This window comes from Panicum virgatum, chromosome 7K (genome assembly GCF_016808335.1).
Source record: "Panicum virgatum strain AP13 chromosome 7K, P.virgatum_v5, whole genome shotgun sequence".
Taxonomy (NCBI): domain Eukaryota; kingdom Viridiplantae; phylum Streptophyta; class Magnoliopsida; order Poales; family Poaceae; genus Panicum; species Panicum virgatum.
The window spans coordinates 33668294-33682149 of record NC_053142.1 but is presented as its reverse complement, the minus strand read 5'-3'; the positions used below and the strand labels follow the sequence as shown (position 1 = coordinate 33682149).

The 13856-nt window shown below is 48.3% G+C and overlaps 1 pseudogene; it reads left to right on the top strand.

Annotated features, from left to right (window-relative positions):
* The first annotated feature begins 6388 nt into the window (after nucleotides 1-6388).
* On the top strand, nucleotides 6389-7107 carry LOC120640156 (annotated as a pseudogene).
* Nucleotides 7108-13856: the final 6749 nt, after the last annotated feature.

Below are 13856 nucleotides of genomic sequence, written 5' to 3'. Positions count from 1 at the left end.
TCCACCGAAATCGGCATCAGAAAAGCCCACCAAAACCAGAGAAGAATCCGTAGAGTACCAAAGACCAAATTCAGGGGTGAATTTCAGATACCTGAAGATGTGTTTCACCACCTGCTTGTGGGAGGTGCGCGGAGAAGCTTGGTACCGCGCACAGAGGCCGACCCCGAACTGAATGTCCGGCCGGGTCGCCGTCAGGTATAGAAGCGAGCCGATCATGCTCCTATATTCCTTCTGGTCCACCGCCTCGCCGTCCAAGTCCTCATCAAGTGCCGTCGAAGTGCTGATCGGAGTTGGCTGAGGTGACAAGTCACTCATGTCGAACTTCCGCAGCAAGTCCCTGGTGTACTTGGCTTGATGGACGAACGTGCCCTGAGGAGTTTGCTTGATTTGCAGCCCGAGGAAGAACTGCAGCTCACCCATCATGCTCATCTCGAACTCCTTGGACATCTGCTCAGAAAACTTGGATACAAGGGCGTGAGAAGAGCCACCAAAGATAATATCATCCACGTATATCTGAACTAACAGAAAATCAGTGCCAGACCGCATGAGGAACAAAGTTTTATCCACACATCCCATTTTAAAGCCCTGAGCCAGCAAAAAGATTTTCAATCTATCATACCAAGCTCTTGGTGCCTGTTTCAAACCGTAAAGAGCTTTTTGAAGTTTATAAACATGGTTTGGAAACTTGGGATTTTTGAAACCAGGGGGTTGCTTCGCATAAACCTCTTCTTCGATAAAACCATTCAAGAAGGTAGATTTAACGTCCATTTGGAAAACTTTAAAACCCTTGGAAGCAGCAAATGCAAGAAAGATTCGAATAGCTTCCAAACGAGCAACAGGGGCAAAGGTCTCGTCAAAATCAATACCCTCTTTTTGGCAAAACCCCTGGGCGACAAGCCGAGCTTTGTTCTGAACAACCAACCCATCCTCACCCTGCTTGTTTTTGAAAACCCACTTCGTTCCGATGGGATTACAAGCAGGTGGAGGCTCGACTAAAACCCAAACTTGGTTTCTTTCAAAATTTTCAAGTTCCTCATGCATGGCATTGACCCAATTAGAATCAGAAAGAGCGTGTCCAATATCTTTGAGCTCAAAAGAGGCAACAAACGCTGAATGAGCAAAGCCAGCGATACTTGTTACCTTGGACCTGGTAACTCGCTCGTTGAGATCACTTAGCATCTGTTGAGGTGGATGACGACGCTAAATGTGTCGAGGTGCTTCCCGCGTCGAAGTCGCCTCCTCCTCAACCAAGTCTGGTGTCTCCTCAGGTGTAGCTGGTGAAGCCTGAGTCACCTCCTCGATCGGCCCCCGTGAAGTAGACATAGTCGGATCGGGCCGGTCATCATCGTCCGAACTCGTGGCGGAGGCAACTGGGTCCACAGCACGCGTGGTAGCCTCAGCCTCGCCCTCCGCAGCTTCTTCCTTCTCATCTTCAAAGATGGAGGTGCTGAGCTCATCATCTCCTGCAACTTCAAAGACAGAAGAATTGCACGGTGCAGTCTCGTCGAAAGTGACCTCACAAGTCTATCTGACGATGTTAGTATCAATAATCAGCACACGGTAAGCTCTGGAGTGAGAAGCATAACCAAGAAAAATGCCATCAGACGAGCGAGACTCAAACTTATCAAGATTTCCATCTTTCAGCACAAAACACCGGCAACTGAAAACTCTGAGATTGTCAACACGGGGTTGGCGTCCAAACCGCAACTCATAAGAAGTCCTGTGCATGAAAGCACGCAAGAAAATGCGGTTGGACACGTAACAAGCGGTGTTAACCGCCTCAGCCCAGTATTTGCGAGGAGTCCTATGCACTTCGAGCATCGTCCTCGCCATCTCAACCAGCGTCCGATTCTTCCGCTCTACAACTCCATTCTGCTGTGGAGTGTAAGGAGAAGAATACTGGTGTTCAAGCCCTTGATCACTGCAAAAAGTGTCAAAACGAGCGTTTTTGAATTATGTGCCATTACCACTGCGAATCGCTCGCATGGCCTGGTGTAGCTCGTTTTTCAACCTCAAGATCAAGTCTCGAACAAACTCGAAAGCCTCATCCTTGGTTCTTATGAAAAAGACCTAAGAGTAGCGAGAAAAGTCGTCCACGATCACAAGAACGTACCACTTCCCACCAACAGACATCATCCTAGACGGACCAACTGTGTCCATGTGTAGCAACTCTCCAGGGTGAGCGGTCATCACCTGATTAACAGGTGGGTGTCAAGTAGCAATCATCTTCCCGTGGTGACACGGAAGACAAACAAGGTCCTTTTCAAACTTCAATTTGGGCAATCCTCGGATCAGGCCAAGTGAGCTTAGTCTCGACAACAAATCGAAGCTCAAATATCCAAGTCTTCTATGCCACTTCCATAAATCAGAAGAAGGACCGGCCAACAAGTAACGAGAAGGGCCAAGAGGAGTTCTAGAGAAGTCAACCAAGAAAACCCGATCGCGAGGTGTAATCCGTCAAACCAAATCTCCTCTGGAATCTAAAACACGCGAACAACCCTCCTTGAAGCGAACCTCAAACCCCTCATCAAGAAGTTGCGAAACAGAAAGCAAATTGAACCCAAGGTTCGAAACCAAAGCAATCTCTCTCAGGGTAAAGCGATCAGAAACTCGAACAGCGCCAAGTCCACGTACCTTTCCTCTTCCATTATCCCCGAACACAATGTACTCCTTTGAGCGCATCGGGGTGAGGCTGGAGAACCATTTGTCATTTCCGGTCATGTGGCGCGAACAACCGGAGTCCATGATCCACCTGTTCTCCAAGCCTCCAACCTGCACATCAGTAGTGAGACAAAGGGTGAGCAAATGTCTCAACACTGGGGTTAGCAAAGTGAGAAGCAAACTAGTGTCGAGCCATTTGCTCTACAGAAGGGTTAGCAAAATTAGGCAAAGCATATCCCCCGTCCCGTCTACCACGTGACTGACGAACACCACCGCGAGGAAAGCGTGGTGCCTCGAAACCTCTTCCAAAACCTCGGTCCCGTGGTCCATAGCCGTACTGAAAACGACCAGGAGCACGACCGGCAAAGCGACCACCCGCTGGAGAACGGTAACCACCACCGTCTCCCTGACCTCCACCTACACGGCGCGCCCTAGCATCTTGCCTACCAGCACGCCGAGAAGGACCATGCACCCGAGCAGAGTACATGTCCGCGTTCCATCTCTCCTGCTCTCGCCTCACAGCCCGCTTCCTCCTGAAGCAAAACTCCTCCAGGTGACCTTCCCTGTCACAGAACTCGCAGTGGTACCTCACCTCACGCTTGGGAGGTGGAGGCCTAGCCTACGGACGGGGAGGAGCAGCCCCCTTCTTCTGGGCAACCTGGGCTGCGGCAGCAGGGAGCGTGTCGAGGGGATTCCTCAGCTCATTGGGTTTTGGAACCCAAACCTGCTTCTGCGGAGGTGTTTTCGGTGGTTCTTTAAGCACACCATCCGCGGGGTCAACAAGCGTAGGCTGCGAGCTCGTGCTAGCAGTGTTTCCAGCAGCCTTCCCAAACTTACCATACATCCTGTCAAAGTCTGACTTCGTGTATGTGTAACCGACCCCAAACCCATCACCACGCTTGAACTGCTTAATCATCATGCCCAGCTGCGGCTTACTGCTAGAAACCCAACTCAGAATCGCCCTAAGATAGATATTCTCATTCTCTAAGTTGGCTTTCTCTACCGCAAGACTATCTAGATCAGCAATCAAACCAGGACAAACAGAGCAGTCAATAGATGAGCTAGACTCTACGACCTTACTCTTCCCAAAAGACTTGATCAAAGCGTTCTTCTCATCTAGCTCCGACCTAAGCGTGGGACAAAGCTTACAAGCACCAAGCAAAACTGGCCTGGACTTCATCTCCTCTAGCTCGCACACAACAGTAGCAAACTTGGACTGCAACGAAACTAGATCGGACTTAAAGATAGGACACTCATCACATTCAAGCACATCGCTAACAATAGGAGCGTCCTTAACCAGTTCTAGTTCATGCTTGGTCTTAGCGAGCTCATGAGACACGTCAGAAAGCGAAGTATTAGCAACATCTAAGTTCGCGACGTTCTCATCATGCTTGGCACGGAGAGCAACAAGATCGTTGTTGTGAGATATGCAGCCAGCGCACTCATCCTCACTAGATTTCTCCCTAGCACAAGCCAGCTCAGCCCTAAGCTTTCTACACTCTCTAGCTGCTTCCTTAAGCAGCCTTTTCTGGTTGTCGAGAGCGGAGTACAACTCCCTAACCTCTGTATCTAGCAGGTCAATCGTGGAGTTTACCTCTGAATCACTCTCGGATCCAGGAGAAGAGTCGGCGTGCGTCGGTGTAGCATGTTCACCTGAAGACGCACGAGCACCATCGGCTTCGCCTGCCATGGTGCAGAAACTCTTGCGCCGACCGGCCGCCAAGCAAAGGCCGATGAAACCGGAGGCTTCCTTGTCCCGCTTCTTCTTCTTCTTGTCGTTATCGTCGGAGGTCGGTGAAGAAGAAAGGTCGGTGTCGGAGCTCTTGTCGAGGTCGCTGAGCTGCGCCAGAAAGGCTTTCTCCCGCATCTTGGCCTTGTACTGGAAGCGCTTCTTGAGTGACTCCTTATCGAAGCGTCCTCCCCGGTCACGACTGCGGTGCTTGTGTCGCCAACACTCCTTGTTGGAGCCTCCCTCATCGCGGTCGCGGTCGCGGTAGTAGTCGAAGTGGTTGTTCTGGCCACCGCCGGACTTCTTGGGGCAATCGGCGATGAAGTGCTTCAAATCGCCGCAGTTGTAGCACCCGGGGTTCTTCTTCCTCTGCCTGTTGTGGTAGACGCGCTGGAATTTGCTGATGAGGAGGCACAAGTCATCGTCGCCCAGTGTCTCCAGCTACTCATCTGTAACAGAAGGCAAAGAGGCAAGAGAAAAGCCAAGAGCAGAGTTAGCGTTAGAGTTCGATCCACCTGGGCCAGTCACAAGAGCGATGCTCTTGGAAGGAGGGGCACCATTGAGCTTAGCTCGTGTCTGGTTATCCACATCTGTAGCCTTGAGCTTACTGAAAAGCTCGTTCACTATCAGAGTCTCATAGCTAGCAGACTCAATGATGGTGTTCATCTTGAGATCTCACACAGAGCGGTCAAGTGCGTAGAGCAACTTGAGAGCCTTCTCGTGCTCTGTGTACTCAAGGGCATCAGCAGATCTGTTCGCATTGACTTTGTTCACAATCGACTGAAAACGACTGAACATCAAGTCAATGCTCTCACCCGGCTCCTGTGTGAAGTTCTCGTATTCACGCCGGTGCGTCTCGAACAGTCTAGCCTTCACTTGAGGTGTGCCCTCGTGGTAGTTATCCAGGCACGTCCAAATCTTGTGGGCTTTCTGAAAACTCTGGACGCGTGAGAACTCCGCACGAGAAACGCCAGCGAACAAGGAATTGACAGCCTTGGCGTTAGCCTCGTGCTCAATCACTTGAAGAGGAGTGACCCGAGCGGCAAGCATCATGTAAGCCTGGTTCTTGGTAATATCCCAGATGTCGGCTCCCATGCTCTGCAAGAAGGCTCTCATGCGAACCTTCCAGTAGGCAAAGTGCTCGCCGGAAAACACCGGGATCTTCCCAAGACTCGCCATGGTCGCCAAGTGGTTTTCGAACCGGTTAAGGTACCAAAAATCTAAATCAGGCTCTGATAATAATTGAGGGACCAAAACAGGCGACCAGAGGGGGGGGGTGAATGGGAGCCGATCAAAATTTCTCTTGAAATCGATCCGTCGGTCTATATCCCAAAACCACGAGCCCTCAAGAATTCTAGGTGAAGTTTGGAATAGCTATGGAAGAGTTAAACCAATACACAACACCCCTAGAACGCGCGAATGAAAACACGGAAGCGAACGAGAAAATCTGCAGACCTGGCAAACTCGGACCGGTCAGACCCCTCTCTCCAACTGGTCAGACCGGTCGGGCTGGAGTTCAAAAACCCAGACCGGTCAGACCGGTTTCAGAGACCGGTCAGACCGGTGGCACCCAGACAGATCGCAAACAATGCTTCAAATGCAAATATCGAGCAAACGAAATCCAAATCCAACCAAACTTGGAGGATAGCTTCGCATCTACCCCATGAATAAATCCCCAAAAGATCTTTCCCAAAAGGTTAACAGATCGTGAGAAATGAAGGGAAGATCAAAGAGAATTGGGGTTTTCTCAAGAACCCAAAAATCCCAATTCGTGAGAACTCGCGATTCCAGCGGCTTTGGCACTAGGCTAGATAAACTAGAATCGTCACAACAAGTTCATCAAACCACGAATCGAAGAACTTGACTCCTCCAAACACGAAACACATCAAAAGAGGAGAAATCGAGTCCAAAACGCAAAGAGAAGGGGAGGACGAAAAACTCAGCACACTTGAGTGAATCTCAAAACAATTTCATTCGACGGCGCTGCCTGAACTTCTGATGTATGTATACTCCGCAGGGTTCGACGGCGTGGAGATCCACGGGGCGCACGGCTACCTCTGATTGACCAGTTCCTCAAGGACGCCGTCAACGACCGTGCCGGCGCATACGGCGGCGCCCTGGCCGGCCGCTGCCGCTTCGCGCTCGAGGTCACTGTGGTGGCGGCCGTGGCGCGCGTGGTCGGCACGGGCCGCGCCGGCGTCCGGCTGATCTCGCCCTACACCGAGCACGTGGGCACGCGGCGGACTCGGACCTGGACGCGCGTGGTCGGCGCGGGCCGCGCCGGCGTCCGGCTGATCTCGCCCTACACCGAGCACGTGGGCACGCGGCGGACTCGGACCCGGACGCGCTCGTTCGGGCTGCACATGGCGCGCGCGCTCGGCGCCATGGGGGTGCTCTACCTCCACGCCGCGGAGCTGCGCGCGCGTGGTGTGCGCCCCTCCGAGCGCGGGGAGACGCGGCGCAGCCTGCGGCCGATGCAGCCGGGACGCATTCCGGGGCACGTTCGTCGTCGCGGGCGCGTACGCGAGGGGGGACGGCGGCCGCGCGGTCGCCGACGGGTACGCCGACCTGGTGGCGTGCGTACGGGCGGCTGTTCCTGGCGAACCCGGACCTGCCCCGGCGGTTCGAGCTGGACGCGCCGCTCAACGAGTATGACAGGAAAGACGTTCTACACGTCGGACCCGGTGATCGGGTACACGGACTAGCCGTTTCCTTGATGATTTTCCCAAGTGAAATTGTAGATGAGTTATCAGTTATGCTATATAAGAATCTGTTTGGTTCACCAGACTTTTGTATGGACTTATGGGGCTAAAGAACCAAACATGAGAGATTTTTTGGAGCTAAAAGTAGGTTAGGGACTAAAGAATGAGAAGTCCCTCTTGAGAAGTTTTTTTGGGATTTTTAGCCTACAATTCCACCCTACTCCCATGGTCCCCCCTCCTCTAGCTCCACCATGGCTGGCTGCATGCATGCAGAATAGGGGTAGTAGGGTAGCAAAGACTTTTTGGGATTTTGTTCACTTCATTTAATGACCTTTAGTCCATCTAATCCATGGAACCAAATAGATAGGGATTAAACGTTTTAGCCCAGGGACTAAAAGTAGCATAGAAACTTTTTTAACCAAATAGGGCCTAAGTTGTCTAGTATATATACCGTTTTAAAAGTCTACGTAGGGTAGCAAAGAGCCTCAAATTTTAGCCTAAACAATTTTGGAGTCAGGTTCTTATCGTATACAATGTTGAGCTAAAGATATATTGAAGCTAAATTGGATTGTGAATAGAACACCCCTAGATATGCACGTTATACTATATAATGATTTGACGTTCAATACCTGGAATGAATCCATGGGTTATACGCTTATGTGTTCTTTTTCTTGTTTTTTCCGTATATAACTGCTGCTGCCGACAAAAACATCACATTTGTCAGTAGCTATTCTTTTTTATTTAAAAAATATTGTCACACATATTCAATTTATATTTTTACATATATGAATACTAATAAATCTCTACTCAAAATGTATTCACTACTAATATGGGATGTTAGACCTATTATTTTAAAACCTCCGTCTAGAATATAGTTACGAATAGATTTTCTTAAAAATCAAGTTTTTAAAAGTCAAACATTTTTAAATTTAACTACATATTTCAAAATAATTGTAGAGGTTAATAATATAAAAATTATGTTAGTATCTTTATTGTGGAACCAACTATGATAACATATAAACTTTTCTATTCTAAATAATTTATTGAGGGACCGAAACTGGCGACCAGAGGGGGGGTGAATGGGAGCCGATCAAAATTTCTCTTGAAATCGATCCGTCGGCCTATATCCCAAAACCACACGAGCCCTCAAGAATTCTAGGTGAAGTTTGGAATAGCTATGGAAGAGCTAAAACAACACACAACACCCCTAGAACGCGCGAATGAAAACACGGAAGCGAACGAGAAAATCTGCAGACTCGGACCGGTCAGACCCCTCTCTCCAACCGGTCAGACCGGTCGGGCTGGAGTTCAAAAATCAAGACCGGTCAGACCGATTTCAGAGACCGGTCAGACCGGTGGCACCCAGACAAATCACAAACAATGCTTCAAATGCAAATATCGAGGAAACGAAGTCCAAATCCAACCAAACTTGGAGGATAGCTTCGCATCTACCCCGTGAACAAATCCCCAAAAGATCTTTCCCAAAAGTTTAATAGATCGTGAGAAATGAAGGGAAGATCAAAGAGAATTGGGGTTTTCTCAAGAACCCAAAAATCCCAATTCATGAGAACTCGCGATTCCAGCGGGTTTGGCACTAGGCTAGATAGATTAGAATCGTCACAACGAGTTCATCAAACCACGAATTGAAGAACTTGACTCCTCCAAACACGAAACACATCAAAAGAGGAGAAACCGAGTCCAAAACACAAAGAGAAGGGGAGGACGAAAAGCTCAGCACACTTGGGTGAATCTCAAAACAATTTCATTCATAAATCACGGAGGAATTCACCTATACAAAGGCTAGAACCGACCACACCATCATCCACCCTCTAGATTGAAGAGATTAGCTATAATCTAACCCTCCTTTGCGTTGGAGACCTTGGCCCTAACCTAGAGCACGAGGAAGGAGAAGGAGTAAACAGAAAAGGACTCAAGAGGCTCGACCCCCACGAACAGGTGAGGGGGACTTAAATACCCAGCTGCTGTGGCTAGACCGGTCAGACCGGTCGGGTCTGCAGCAGCCCTGTGCATGTCCTCAATCAACGGTGGAGTTTTTTTTCTTCGACCCGAAGTCTTCCCTGCGATGCCTCCACGTTGACGAAGATCTGGTCCACGGTTTTGGAGGGTCCGCGAAACCCGGGTAGGTGGCCGGTTTTGAGAAAACTGCCAAAACACCTCGCGCGGGAAGATTCCCGCCTCCACGCCGTGGCCCTAGACGCCGTTCCCGCCTCAGCCTTCTGACGGCCCTAGACGCCGCCCGACGCCCGTCACCTCCTCACCCGCAGCGAGGCCCTAGACGCCGTCGACGCCCGTCGCCTCCGTCAGTCCCGAGATCGACGCCCGTGCCTCCATAACTTGGCGTCTTCGACCGCCGTCCGCCTCCTTGGTTTTGTGGCGCAAACCAAGAAACCCGCCTTCAGTCGCCGCTTGCACCCTCGATCCAGGAATGGACGCCACAGCTGCCGCCCGGCCTGAGCTCCTCCACGGCAACTCTCCGTCGACACTCGACGCCCGTGTACCTGCAATCCAAAGACCAAGCGCACGATCACACCGCACGGTTGACAATTCACTCATCACAGGCAGGATAGAGTACTCTCGTTCCTCATTTATTTTTAGAGATATTGTTGGCCAAAGTTAAAATTTTGATTTTGAAAAGAAAATCTAAAGGTAGCTATATTCTGGGACAAAAGGTGTATTGTATGTCCCTATGTTCTTTCATACACACCAGCGGACTAACTTGAGAGCATATAAGAACATGTAGCAACACACAGATCTTTATGCTATATATTTTCCTAAAGCAAACAAGGATTTTTGGGTCCGTCAATTGGAATTCAAATCAGAACTCGATTAGATAAATCAATCGGAATCCTAATCAGAATCCGAACAAATTAATTGGAATCTAAATCAAAATACGAACAAGTCAATCCAAATCCCAATCGGAGCTCAGACAATTAATACCTTACGCGATCACAACACGGCTTGTACATGGAGTGAAGGAGAAAAAAAAGTGATCTCGTATAGGTTTGGGTAAATTTATATTACCCGTAGCAACGCACAAACACTATACTAGTTAGAGCTAAATTGGATTGTGAATAGAACACTTATTAGTTACCACCCCTAAATCTGCACGTTATACTATATAATGATTTGACGTGCAATACCTGGAATGAAACCATGGGTTATATGCGTATGTGTCTGTAGATGTGTCTTGCCAAAGAAAAAAGAATCTATCCAAGTTATATCGGCACACATGCTAGTAGCAAAAGGGCTTGTAGCCATGTAGTCAGTAGCCTAGTGGCGAGTCTCAATCTCGAATCTTGGGTTCGACTTCATGTGAGAGCGAATATTCTAGAATTTAATGTTTTGTGTTTTCAGTGATAGACGACGACGCTCCCGTCGATAGCGAGGCGTCTGTGATGACTTCATCAATCTCGAAAATTTACCGACTTAGTCTGCGAAGATGTTCATAGAGGTAGGGTGTTGGTGTATTGTTGTGATTAGTAATATTGTGAGAACTATTGTGCAAAGTGTAGGAACAAAGAGAAGAGAGGGGCTGTGGTGGAAGCTACCCAGGTAGAAAATTCCTCAAACAACAACATAGAGTTTACACAGTTGCGTTCATAGAAGATGAGTGTATGTATGTTGTAAGTGTCTATGTAATCTAGAAAAGCACACATAGTAGTATTTACGGCTAATTGTTCTTTACTTATTGAACCATCTCAAAATAAACACAATCTTGGAGGGGTTAGGGTGATGTGTACGTCATAGATTGTGTTTTTTTTTTGAGACGGTAAACAATATGAGTATGTTCGTTCATATACTAGATGGTTCATAATACAATAAGTACTACAACGTGGGCCCGCACGATATGAATCGCTCGATGGAAACGAGCGAAAACTGGATGGGAAAAGAGGCCGAGCCAGAGCATGGATGCTGGGGTTGAATCGTGAGAGAGAAATTCTTTCTTTGAAAAGAAAGGCAAGGGAAGTAGTAGAATCAGTGATGAATTTAAAGGAAGAAGAGAAAATTAAATGCTGTTATGCACTTTGGATGTGCTGGTATGAACGCAACAGGGTTCGTGAAGGGGAATTGAGGAGAGATGCTTGCTGGCTCTCCTTCAGTGTGCAAACACGGATAGAGGAATGGAAGAAAATGGCTGCGACGAGAGTGCTTTCAGCAAGGTAGGATCAAGGTTAATTGCAACGCTGCTTATACAGTGAAACGGGCAATGGCGGATGGGGTTGTATCATTCGAGATGATGAGGGTGATGTTGTCTCAGCAAGGCGTGGGAGAGTGGAGTCTCTGATGAGCGCTTTCCATGGTGAACTAATCGCCGCCATCCAGGGTGCTCAAGCTGCAGCGGATGAAGGTGTTGGTCACGTCATCATTGAGACTGATGCGGCTGAAGTTGTGCAGGCAGTGTATTCGCAGGCTTTTGACCTCAGCCCCATGACCTTTTTGGTGGATGAATTGCGTGGTGTTTTAGAAATGAATTTTATTTCCTGGAGCGTCCAGCAACGTCCTCGTTCTTGTAATAGAGTTGCACATGAGTTAGCTGTTGGTGATATGCCCAAGAGCCCATCATCACAATACGGTTTAAAGGCCCAAGTGGATATTGATCCAAGAGGGATTAGGGTTACTAATGGGCCTATGAGATAGAAGTCCATTAGTACGCCCTATATATATGAGGGAGGGGCTAAGGGGGGGCGATGACCTGAGCCGCGCCACCTCCCTAGCCACCGCCCCTCCCTCTCTCTCGGCCGCCGCCCTTGCCGTGCGTGCGGTGCTAGCACACCGACACCCGGCGTTTCATCCCCGTACGTGTGGACTCCGTGGAGGCGCTGCTGCGACTGCTGCGCTGATCGGCTGCTGGGATCAAGTACGAGGAGCTCGGTTCGTGGGACGTGATCGACTACTTCCTCTACATCGACGCGCGACTTCTTCCGCTGCGCTGCGCGTCTAGTGGTAACGATCTATGATCTTCTACTCGCAAGTATCTTGGGTTTATGCGGTAGTGATGCTAGCGTAGCCTACCCGTTTCCCTACAGTGGTATCAGAGCCATCTTGCGTAGTTTTTGGTCTGGATCTTTTGCATATAGGTGATATGTTGTTGTAGTAGATTGGATCTATTACTTTTGCACGGTTTGATTAGATCAATTGGTCATAAGGGGTTAAAACTGGAGCGAGTTGATTGCGCGGCATGTGACAAAAGATTAGTTTGTGTTCTTTCTCTGTTATGCATACGACATGTCCCTACCGGCTGGAATCACCATCGGGACTAACTGTGTGCATAGTCAGTAGATTGAACCAACAGATCAAGGTCATGTGTAGATGCAGTCTTCTCAAGTGCAAAGTTTGCACGGTCAAGTTGATTGACCTAGTGAAAATTGAGGCATTATGAATGGCTCGGATTTGAGGTGATGCGATCACTTTGATGAGATTTTCATAGAGATTTTCAGTAGATTGGCCGCCGTTGCTTTCTCGCTGTAGCGGCTTCCCAAGCGCTACTTTGGTAGAACACGTCGTACGCCTAACTTGTTTTTGCAGGGTGTGATGTGAATGGTATGGCCTCAATGTCATGTGATGATGTATGTGATGATTTGTGCGACCTGCGTGTCGCAAGTTAACACAACCGGGTTGAGGTTGCACCATTATTGTATAACGACCTGCGTGTCGACTTGTGATGTTTGAATCCTCATGTAATTATTTCACTAGCTATTAGATGTAGTAGCTTAGTATTTTTTCATGGAGGTTTCAATCATGATGGCGATGATGATCACCACAAGACAGGACGGATGGCAATGGAGGTCACCTTGGAGCCATGGCGATGGAGCCCATTGTGATGCAAGAGGCCATACTATTCACAATATAATATGATTATATGCCTGTGATGTTTATTTTCCTGTCATACTATTCTTTCATGCTTTTACATATGGTGGATGCTTTAATCATGATAGAATAGCTTCCCTCAGAAAAGTTTGAGTTTTTTATGCCTTTTACCAATAGCTGCACCTATAAATTTTGATCGTTGTGTGGTAGGTTTACCAAAGTAGAGTACCCTCAGCTATCACTTTTGTATAGGGTGGATGTCGGACATTCACAAGCATAGTATTGGTTTACTCAGCAAAGCTATCAAAACAGTTTTGGGCTTTAAGGCATAGGGTTGGGGCCGGGGCATTGGATGCCACCCAACAAACAAGAGTCGCATAGAGATGTGATTAGTAATTTGTTACTTACCTGTATCACTACTTTTCTAGCCGTGATGCTAAAGCTCACTAGAATTTTAGTGATTATGGATCTTGAACCACTATATGTCATTAGAGGGAAGATGACTTTGATATAGTAGGTTGTCTTTTGTTAAATCAGTTAATGAAAATCTTTACATAAACTTAGTGCTGAAATCTTGCTTTACTTTAATGTTGTAGATCATGTCTGCCAGTAACAATTCCGCTTTCAATTTGTGTTCTGTTCTTGAGAAAGAAAAGTTGAATGGAACAAACTTTATTGATTGGTACCGCAACCTGAGAATTGTTCTCAGGCAAGAGAAAAAGGAGTATGTTCTTGAGCAGCCATATCCTGATGATCTCCCTGACAATGCAACTGCTGCTGATCGCAGAGCTTATGAGAAGCACTGCAATGACTCACTTGATGTCAGCTGTCTGATGCTCGCCACCATGTCCCCTGATCTGCAGAAACAGTATGAGCATGCGGATGCTCATACCATGATCGAGGGGCTGCGTGGGATGTTTCAGAACCAAGCCAGG